The sequence below is a fragment of the Cetorhinus maximus genome, chromosome 33 (genome assembly GCF_964194155.1).
Source record: "Cetorhinus maximus chromosome 33, sCetMax3.hap1.1, whole genome shotgun sequence".
Classification (NCBI taxonomy): Eukaryota; Metazoa; Chordata; class Chondrichthyes; order Lamniformes; family Cetorhinidae; genus Cetorhinus; species Cetorhinus maximus.
In genome coordinates, this window is record NC_135911.1 from 5,114,718 (window position 1) to 5,126,934 (window position 12,217).

Consider the following 12,217-nt stretch of genomic DNA (forward strand, 5'->3'; position numbering starts at 1 on the left):
ACTGGGCAGACAGCAAAACAGGCCGACAATCCGATAGTGGGCAGAATGAATTTCCGACGCTCCATGCGTCATGATTATTGGCGTGTTTTTTTTTTCCACAACTCTTGCTGAATCCTGCACACTAACGGAATGATGACAATTTTTATCTTTATCGATTTGGTACCAAGTTGGCAAAGTGTTCTAACCAATAACGAAACTCCTCCCACTCGTGAAAAATGTTGTTTAATCCTGCAATTTTTCGTTTATTTATCATGTAATCCCGAACAGAAGGAAAACTTAAAGCAAAAGAAAAAGGTACCTGATCTGAAATATTTTTCTTCAAAAAGCCAGATATTGACAATGGCTGATTGCTTCTTTACATGATTTGTTTTGTTTTCGTATGCGTGTTTTATGTGTTTTTTTAACTAAGCAGATTGCTATAATGTACCATAAGGGTTGGCAGCAGAAGAACCCTATACGTGGGCTCCATTGTTTCGCGTTACGAGTGCATATTTTCGGAAGCTGTGTCACACGTGGTTGGAAGACAATAAATAACATTTAAGTTAATGACCTGAATAAGGAATTCACTTAATCGTCCTTAAACAAGGTACTGGTAACAACGAAGTCGTCGCTAGCACAGCGAATTTAGAAATAAAACGTATGTGTGGTTAAGAATGACAGATTTGCTGTTGTAGTTTATGAAGGAGTTCCTTTGACGCCGTAGTGGACTCACAACATTCGGCCAGAAGCTCTGCGTTCAAGTCTCACTTCAGGACTTGATGGCTGATGAAGCTGCGTCCGCAAGGTGGCCGGATGTATTGGCTACCAACTTGTAGAACCTTCCAACGCGCCTGTGGCAGGTGCTAAGAATGGGGGATAAGCTGGCCAGCCAGACTGCAGATAGCAACCTCAAAAGAGTTTGCCAAGCAAAACCATGGCCAACTCGAATGGAATTACAAGATCACCAACTCCCTCTGAATGCAATTTACCTAGAAAAGCTGGAGTGAAATACTGTATTTGGTAAGTTGCTGTGGTTGAGGATAGGCTTAAGCATGGGACACTTGATTGGAAGGACAGATATTTTCCTCTAATTTATATTGCTCAGACTACCCTCTCGGTTCCGAATTACATAGATTTAAATCTTATTTTGAAATGTAACTGACTCCAAATTGGTAAGGAAAAATTACAGAACGGCCCCTATAGTTGATCGGTGACATCCCAAATCAGGGAGAGGAACCATCTATCTACTTAAATAATGTAATTGAGCAATCGTTGATGGGAAGAACTTGACAAAGTCCCGCAGAAATAGAAAATCTGCAAAAGCATTTGGTTTCACGGTTGTGCAAGTTAATTTGCAAACACAAGCACGGTACATGTTACTAATTGAGACTTACTGTGCCGTTAAAGATGGAATTATGCGATGTCTTATTTTTTAAGCATGTATAATATGCAAGTAATGTGTCCCAATGCATGCCATGAAACTATTGGATGAACAGCTCGGGGAGATTCAATGTGATGTCTCTGTATGTTACTGCGCAACCTGTACTCAAGTAAGGTGACCGATGCCAGCCTCGCGCACATTGCTACTGCAACCCCAGAACTGTGCTCTCCGTTAAAATGGAGTACAAAATTGTGGCCCAAATTAGACCACGTATTGTTCTGAATATGAAAAAAGGATCAGGTGAGGTAAATATTCTGCCGTTATTTATGGGTAGGTTAAGGAGGCGCTTCAGGTGGAAGCCAGCGGATATACATATGAGTAATATGAGATGCAGTATGTCGAAATATGGAGCGCGTGGAAGGTCTTAATCCACTTTGTCGAATACCTTGACCTGTACTTTGAATTCGTATTTTAAGTCGGGAGGGTGGGTGTGAGGGAGAGGGGGAAACGTGCTGAACTTGAAATAATGTTGAAACTCTCACATCTCACTATTCTAGAGATTCTAAAGTGCGAAGAGTCTTTAAAGGATTCAGGTGGGAAATATATTTGGTATTTGTGTAAAATACCCGCTGCACAAAATATTCCTGCAATTCCTAGCCCACACATAGAATAAAGAAATGCCGATCAGTAATTTTAAATGTACAGAAGTAAACTTTCCCTGCATCATATAGTTAGCAAGAATGGAAGGATCCCAACCCTCCAACTTGCCTGTAACTGCTGTATGAAAGAGTTTTATTTCTCTCCATCTCTCTGTCTCTCTCTGATTATCTGCGTTCCAGAAATCATTTCCAACAACCTTGCAAATGCTTGTTATGCACGATAAGGTTTTGATCCCCGCCAACACCCTCCGCCCCACGCTATAATTTGTCTATGAATAAACTTAAATCTGAGTTTCTCTGTGGCTGGTCATCCTGGACGATGGAACAATTTATTGTTATTTAATTTCTTAAGAATGATGGTCTCATCATATTGGGCGTCATTATCATCGGATCCATTAAACTTCTTGCCATGATCAGAAAAATCTCAGCTCCTCTCCGCTGTCTATATAACTGACGCCCCTGGTACTGTCGGTTAAATCTTCCCTGTGCTCCCAACACGATTTGCGAATCATGGCAAAGCGTGGTGCGTCGAATTTGAGTACAATATCCTACATTGGCACATATTAAACAACAATCATTGAAATGCTGCACTGAGTGTTCACGTATTGGTTAGATACACATCTTCACCAGTGAGTTCTCCGCAAATATTGATCCCTACCAATGCGTGGTTATTTTTACCTGAGCTGGTCGTCTGGCTGGGCGTGGAATGGACGCCGATGCTACAACGTCAGTTTCACACTACAGTACAGGATCATTAATTACCTCTATATGTAGCATCATCTACATTATTGTGTTGTTGCAGAGTTATGCACGCAGCAGCATGCTTGATATAGCAACAGTTAAATATTTCAATGCAGCTGCAAACATGTGCCTTATCATATAAAGCGTCAATTGTTTCAATCATTCCACAATCTTCCTGTTAACGTCATGCCTTGACAGGAACAAAGCTGAAAGGCAAAGAAAAAGGTAGCCAGTTCAAGGATTCACCTGTTTTAAAAAGACAAATATTAACGTGTTAAGAAAATATCTGTGCGCATTTTGTTTAATGATTAAATTCTCTCAAATAGCATTTAGCATTATTAATCGGAAAATCGGTTGAATTTGGTAATTGGTTATATGTGGAGAAAATCTTTCAGCTTCAGGTCGCAGGCAAAATTGAGATCCAGTAAGATAGGAGTTTAACATGAATACAAACTAACACTCAGGATGAAAGTATTGATCCAGAAAAAGATTAGGAAGTGGAATTCGCTGCTGCATGTTCCTTTGTTATATGGAATTTCCCTGCATTTTTTTTAAGGCCGAGGACAGTTATCCACCGAGATCCCACGAAAGTTCAATCGACCTGATTATCTCGTCGTAAATGTCGTGTCGTCACCACGAAAATTTAATTCAGCATTGTTATGTCCAGATTTATGGCTCCTGTGCATTATTAAGCAAGTTTACCTCGCGCTTGCAGTCTGGTTTAAAGACTATTACCTCCAAAAATTGACTATGCCTTCCCTTGAGGACATATTCGGGTTTGCAACATGACTTTGGAAGGATACATATTGATCTCTAAATATCCAGACTGTGTTCCCTCAGGTGGCTTTCAGTCGTTTCAGGGGCCATGTGTGATTGCAATTGCTCGGCGCACTTAACTGTCCGCCAACCAGCTGAATGGCGTGCGAGCTTGAAGGAATGCAGTATAGCAAAAGCTGAACAGTTCATGCACTAAATAACAAATAAATCTGATCATTCTTAGCAGAATATTAAAGCGGAGTCTCTCAAATCTGCATACAGAAGCTATTTAAACAACATCTACACGCACAAAATACATTATGCCTAATTAAACAAAGGCGCTACGAATTACACCGAAACATTTCTAGGTTGACACGGATATTAAATTCTCCAACAAAGAAAATTCACAATGAAACCATGCCAATGTCCCTTCTAAAAAGCTGAAGTTCGTCACCAATAAAATGCAGTTAATGGAGGAGAGTCAAATAATGCAAACTGCATTCGTCTGTTTAACCTCAGTCTCTAACAGCAGTGTAGGTTCCAGACGCGATTGTTAAGAGAATTACCGGGCCATTTTGATTGCTGTCGGCGAATATCGGTATATTTACTGGAACTCTTCTGTAATTTGGACGAGGAAATATAACTGATAACCTTTACAACGCCATGATCCTTATACACCTGTTGCTTTCTTTCTGCCTTAGAATTGAATGACTTTCAGCAGAAGTGCAGTGAGTATCCATGAGCCAGCAGCCACCGAGGTGTGGATTTCCCAATTGGTTAGAAAGCCTATGCTGCGGAAAGAACTTATCCGTGGACAAAAGCTGTGCCTTTCGGGAGAAAAATGTATTTGAGTGAGGTAATTAAAGCACATCCCCAGGGCATGTGGAGAAAATGGCTGAAAGGAAATTGCGGTGTTACCTTCTTACCTAAAGCTGCGCCGAATGTTTTGTCCTCGCAGCTTCCAGCTTTTTAGCTGTGGCTCGGTACACATAACTTCCGCTTTGTGGTCAGAAGGTTACGAATTCACGTCCAGAGTTAGAAGTTGAGTCCGGGCGCAGATCCTGACACGTCAGTGCAGCCCTCAGGCAGCAATGTATTGCAGGAAGCTCCGTGTAGCCGTTTAGTCCATAGAACGAGGCGAGGTCTGCCTTCGAACTTGGACGTAAATGAACCAATGCCATATTTGAAAGAAACGAAGGGATGTTTTCAACCGATGTCCTGGTGAATAATTACCCCTTAATTAAACCTCACGTAACAAGGTTGTTTCGGTGGTTTTGGGGTCCCTGGTTTTTCGGGCGGAAAAAGTACCTGTGCCGAAACAGTTCAATGAGAGGGGTCATTATTTCACCAGCTTTACGTTGGCAGATGGATCGGACGGACAATTGACATCAAATCATTTTGGTGGGAAGGACGAGGCGAGGCAATTCAAGAGAAATCTAAATGTGTTTCAGCGTATTTACCTCTGGATGTCAATGCGCACAAATTGCTCAGGGTAAAAAGGCAGGTTGAATGGGCGGTTAAAAAAACAAAACCAGTTCCTAAACTTAATAAAGAGGGTCATATAGCACAAAGACATGTAGGTTATAATAAGTGTATAAAATACTGGGCGGGCGTTAACTAGAGAATTGTTTCCAATTCTGGACAACATTCTCAAGGAAAATGTGTAGGCATTATAGTGAGTGCAAAAGTCATTTTAAAGAATAATTCCAGGAATTTGGAGCTGCACTTACATGGGCAGTTTGGAAAGGTGTTCTTCACCTTTTTGAACAGAATATTAAGAAAATATCTGATAGAGGTGAACATAATCATTAGGATACAGGAGAGCGTAAACATGGGAGAGTTGCTCCGTTTACAGGAACGGTTGAAAATCAGTAGAGACCTCGTTAAGGTCAATGACATCATCAACAGTGGTGCCATGAGGGAGACATTTTCTTTTCCAGCGAGTGCTTAGCAATAAGATTACACTACTAACGGTGTCGTGGAAGCATGTTCTATAGACGTTTTTAACAAAGTATTAAATAGTTATATGAAGAAGAGAGTTACTTCGAAGGAGTGTTAATTGGAACAGCGGGACAGTGGGATGAAATGAAATTAGTAGAGAGATCGAGCACTGGCTCGACGTGTCGGATGTTCTCTCCCTCTATATGTCTGGCTCCCGATCGCGCTCTATCTCTCTCTCTCTCTCCCTTTATATATGTTATACAGCTGATTAGATAGAAAATGAGACAGACAGATAGATAGATAGATAGATAGATAGATAGATAGATAGATAGATAGATAGATAGACAGATAGATAGATAGACAGATAGATAGATAGACAGATAGACAGATAGACAGATAGACAGATAGACAGATAGACAGATAGACAGATAGACAGATAGACAGATAGACAGATAGACAGATAGACAGATAGACAGATAGACAGATAGACAGATAGACAGATAGACAGATAGACAGATAGATATAGAGACAGATAGACAGACAGACAGACAGACAGACAGACAGACAGACAGACAGACAGACAGACAGACAGACAGGCAGACAGACAGACAGACAGGCAGACAGACAGACAGACAGGCAGACAGGCAGATAGACAGATAGACAGATAGACAGATAGACAGATAGACAGATAGACAGATAGACAGATAGACAGATAGACAGATAGATAGATAGATAGATAGATAGATAGATAGATAGATAGATAGATAGATAGATAGATAGATAGATAGATAGATAGATAGATAGATAGATAGATAGATAGATAGATAGATAGATAGATAGATAGATAGATAGATAGATAGATAGATAGATAGATAGAAAGAAATTGGGGATGATAGTATAGGACAATTGTTTAACATTACCGAATGATACAAGGCATGGAGGAGCGGTAAATAAACAGGTTGTTAGCAAGCGACTCCACCAAGACATAAATAGTCGAGCAATAGGCATCAAGTGGCGGATTGAAATTAATGCACATAACTCTGAAGTGATGCATTTTGGCAAAACCGATAGAGAAGGGCAAATGCCTTATTGAAACGATTATTTAGTATGTAACTGAATAGATAAGGAGCAGAATTTTGCTTAAGTTGTCTTGAAATATTTTAAGTGTGGCTAGCAAGTTATTCGGATTATTGGGCCTAATATGTGGAGGCATTCAGCACAAAAGTAGAAAATTGTGCATAAGCTTTTGAAACTCTGGTTATGGCACAGTTAACTTTGTTGCATCCGATTGTCAACATATATTCGGAAGGAGTCAATGATCATTAAGAGGACGCTGAAGAGATTTGGCTGAATGGTTGCACGGATAAGTGAATTTAATGATCATGGAAGATTGGTGGACGTACGCTTGTTTTCCATAGCGAATAAAAGGCTGAGAGGAGATCTATAAGTTAATGTCAAGCTTATGTAAGGGAGACAAAGACATCCCGTACCGATACGCTTAAGGTACAGGTATGACGAGGACACAATTTTCCGTTTTGTGCAAGGGTTGATTAGAAAGTGTCAGATATGTTGGCTTTGCAAGCGATGCTTTAATGCCAAGACGAATGCAACTATATATATATATTTTAAATAGAGATGAGGGGGAGGACTTTTATTAATTAGAGCTGATTTTGTGTAACTCACCATCTTGCAAGAGCTTGAATTATAACACATTCAGTAATTTATAAATGAATCTAAATTGGTGCATGGGCTGAATAAATCAATAGGAAGAATGTGATCGTGTGGGAAGACAGGAATGACTGCTTGGCTCTGGAGAATGCCGGATGGATCTTATCGGCCATAGGGCATCTGTCGCTCCGGTCATGTGGCCCCAAACCCACAATGTGCCTGTTACTTGCCATCCGAAATTGTCACTGAGTTTTCTCAAAAGTGCGACAGAAAATTGGATAAGGGCCGAAACTGGATAGACAACTCTGGATCGAACTAGGCACCGGGTAAAACAACGACAAATTCAATCCTGTCCACCCTGCTAAGATATCTTTACTAACAACTGGAGGCTGGTGCCAACAGTGGGTTAGATATCCCACAGGCCAGTGAAACAACAGTCATATTTATAATCAGGGATTCTCCGTACCTGTCAAAGGCACGACAGGTCTAGTAGTGGAAAGGCACAGCCTAGATGGCGGCGGTATACAGTGAGGAGGGAGCTGCATTAAGGACCCTAAACACCGACTGAAATCCCCATGAAGTCACATGACATCAAGCCAAACATTGGCAAGGAAACCTCCTGCTGATTACCTCGTACCAAAGTCCACCTCGACACTTGTCGTTTATGAATCAGCACTCCTCCATGTTAAACATCACTTGGAGGAGTTTTGAGGGCGGCAATGGTGGACAATTCACTTCAATGACCAACACCAAAAATGGCTTTATAGCATCACTGTAGACCGAGCGAGAGGAGTGCGAAAGGATATAAGTGCGAGGCTTGGTCTGCGACAGCTGGTGAGGGAGCAAACAAGGGGGTGAACCATACACGGCCTCATCCATAGGAATCTTCCTGCTGCTGGGGCGTTTGTCCATGAAAGTATCGGTAGCAGTGACCACCACACAGTCGTTGTGGAGACACTGGGGATACCATCCAACGTGTGGTGCTGCATTATCACTGTTCCAAAGAGGATAAATTAGGAACAGATCAAGCATGTCAAGGCGAGGTAACCATCGGCAGAAGCAGAACTGTGCTCAGTCACAATGTATAACCTCATCTCGCAGCATATCCGACACTCTGGAATTACCAGCCAGCCTGTGTATTCACCCTGGTTCAATGAAGAGTGCAAGGGGGAATTCAAGGAGCAGCACCAGGCATGCCTAAAAACGAAGCACCAACCGGGTGAAGCGACATCGCAGATCCAGTTGCGTGACAGACAGCATAACAGTACGTGATAGACAGAGCTAATCTATTCTACGACCAACGGAGCAGATCTAAGCTCTGCAGCACTTTGACGTCCAGTCGTGAATGGCGGTGCCCAATTAAATAATAAGCCAGAAAAAGATCCACAAATGTCTCTGTCCTAATTGATGATATAGTGCCAAACATCGGGGCAAAATATAAGGCTGAAATATTTGCAATAAGTGTCTAGTGGGTGACCCATGTCGCCCTCCTCCAGAGATACCCAGCATTTCCGGTGCCAGCCTTCAGCTAATTCGATTCACTTTGTGCGCCCGCTAGCCAGGCTGCTCCTGTACAGATACAACACTGGCATCTACCTGGCAATGTACTTAATAGCTAAGGTACGTCTTTTGCACACAAAGCAGGGCAAATCCAAACCAGTCGATTAACGACCCATCAGTATACTATTGATCATGAGTGAAGTGACGAAAGGATCAGGAAAAGCAATCACGTGGCACTTGCTCAGCAATTACCTGCTCATTGCTCAGTTTGGGTTCTGCCAGTGTCACACAGTTGCTGACCTCATCACAGACTAGGTTTTAACACGGACAAAAGAGCTGAACTCCAGTGGTAAGGTGAGAGTGATTGTCCTTGACATCAAGGTATAATTTGGCCAATTCTTCCATCAAGGAAGACAAGCAAATCTGAAGTCAATGGGATTCAGGGGAAGAACTCTGCGTTGGTTGAAGTCATACCTAGAAGGAAGAAAGATTGTTGTCGTTGTTGGAGGTCAATGACCAACAGTTAAAGGGCATAACTCCAGGAGTTCCTCAGGGTTGTGTTCTAGGCCCAATCTTTTTTAGCTGCTTTTTCAAAGAACTTCCTTCCATCATAATTTCAGAAGTGGGGGTATTTGTTGATGATCACACAATCTACAGCACTATTCACGACGCCTTAAATACTGAAGCAGTCATTTTCCAAATGCAGCAGTGACAAGTGCCAAGCAATGACCACCTTAATCAAGACATTAGCAAACCATCGCCTTATGACAATCAATGACAATGGCTCCAAAAGCAGATCAGAGCCTTGAACCCTGCGATTTGTAACTCATCTCCTGAGTCCTGAAAGCCTGTCCACAATCAACAGGGCACAATTTATCTGTTTGATTGAATACTCCTCAGTTGCCTGATTGCGTGTAGCTCCAACAACACTCAGGAAACTTGACAACACCCAAGGCAAAGCAGTCCACTTGATTGGCATCCCATCCACAGGCATTCACTCCATCCACCGCCGAATGACAGTGGCATCAGTGAATAATATCTGCAAAATGCACTGCAGGCTCTTTTTACAGCACCTTCCAAACCGGCATTCGCTGCCACCCTGAAGGGCCAGGGCAGCAGGTATATGGGAACAACGGCACGTTAAAGTTCCCCTAAAAGCCAATCATCATCATGACTTAAAATATATCGAGATTCCTTCACTGTAGTAGGATCAAAATAATGGAACTCGCTCACTAACAGCACCGTAGATAGACCTACTTCAGATCGACTCTCGTCCATCAAGAAATGAGCTCACCAAGACCTTCTCAAGGACAATTAGGGATGTGCAGTAAATCATGTTCTCACCAACGAAGCCCAGGTCAATTTATCAATTAAGAAAGGACAATGTACAGGCTATCTGGTCACTGTCAGGCTGATTTCCGAATGTTATTAACGGTTTCAACATTATGCGCGAACGTAACAAAACAGAGGTACCAGCGAAGACATGGAAAGCTTGATATTAAAACTGAGCAGAATACATTATCTGAAAGATCGGCGTGGCTATCTAGAAAACTGAAGTCTGACTGGTGAGCTGACAGGAGTCATTGCAATTATGCAAGGTTTTCTGATGGAGTCCAAAACATGGGCCTCTGAATGAAATGAAATCACTAAGCATTTTTGGGAAATGCAGAGTATAATCCCACTTACAGCATAATAATAATGCCGGAATCAGTACTGCAAGGTGCACAAATGTAAAAACCAAATGTGCATGTATTGGCATGTGTACGAGAGAGAAAGATGTTGAACTACACTCTGATGGGGTTCGTTGATGCTAGTCAGAGTGGGTCGTGTGGATCATAATAACATCAGCAGCGAGTGGATGGGTTGAAGGCTTTAAAATGCATTTAAATCTAAGAAACAATATACAGGAGAACTCAACAGAACAGGGCCAATCATATAGCATGGGGCAGGAGTTACCTGAAGATCCCCTATCAAAAAGACTTTTGGCAACATTCAGCGCAACAATAATTGGACCTAGTGCTCTAAATGTCATAACTTTTAATTTGAATTTAATTGCTCAATTTTAATGTAACAGGCCTTCTAAAATGCACATTGTAATAATAGCTTAAATTGACAACATTTCTGAAGTTCTAACATTCCCACTCCCTAGAAACATGAGCAGGAAGATTTAATCTGAGACCCCAGTGCCGCAGCGGCGGAGGACTGCACTAGTGGAATTGAAGCATTTTGATGGAAACATTTAGCTGGGTCACTGTCTTTCCTCCCAAATTGGCGGGATTTATTTTCTTAATTCGATCCTATGGTTCAGTTGGCGGAGCAACGGAAGCTATCGAAGGTGCCCCGGCCAAAATTTCAACCTCCATAAATGTCAAAAAAATGATGAATCGGCTACATCTTAGTATTGCCTGTGGGAGCATATGGTGTGCGAAATGCTTGCAATTTGATCTGCAATACACCATTACTTCAGAAGAATGACATTGGCTGCAAAGCATTTTTGGAAGCTTTAAAGTCATGATAGGTACTGTCGAAAAACAAGTTTTATGTTTTCTCTTGCAGAAGGAGATCTCGGGAACAAAGATTCAGGTAAACAAGATAATTGATTGTGCACTGCCCTTATCGAACCAGTGTTAGCTCTGCTTGTAATAATCTCAGTATGAGCTTGAATCTCATGGTATGAAATGGAGCTCCAAATCCTGATCACTAAGAATTGGCTGACATTGTTGGTCGCCAATAATATAAGAGTGCCGACCTGCCGGGCGTGTCATTTCTCAGGCAAGATGTTAAACGTAGACAATATTTCCCCACTCAGCAAGGCCTATTTCCATGCACATTTAAGGGTTGCTTCCAATGTATTTGGATGATTGACACTCAAATGAACAGTGATTTATACAGAAATCTTATTCACTATTCATTATATTTGTGGGAATTGCTGTTTCATATCCTACATTACAGGTACAACTGCAATTCTCAAGAGTAAAATATTGGAGGAAAATTCATTTGAAGTTTTCTGAATTCATGGATGAAATTATATCACTCAAGGCCCTGTAGATATGCTAATGAGTCTCTTTGAGCTGGATCTGGGCCAGTAGCAGTGATACTCTAAGTGAAAAAATTATTGGAGATAACGAAAGGAAATGGATTGATAAAATGTTTTTATGCTCATTTTCAGAAATAAATGATCTCCAGACTAAACTTAAAAAATGCAGTGAGTAAATATTTAAAAGGTTAGAAAACCAGATACCTAAGTGGAATATTATTGGATTTTTATGTGGAAATGATAGAATTGAACTCACAGCAATGGATAGCCTCAGACTCCCCGCGACCCTGAATTGAATGAAGTGGTTCTGGAAAAGTGAGTGATTGAGTAACGGCCGGCAGAATTTCAGCATACAGATCTTAAAAATCTACCTGAAATGGTGGTCATACTTCAGCGATGAACATTCGTAAGATAAGAGCTCCATCGGTGTGATTAGGACTATGTAAGGATGGGGACAGTTAAGTTTGTGTGTTGTTGCGGTCGGCCATAACAATTAAGCGGTTGTGGTGAGTTCGGCTAGGGATACGTTCGGATATAGATGCTGTCGTCTCTGTG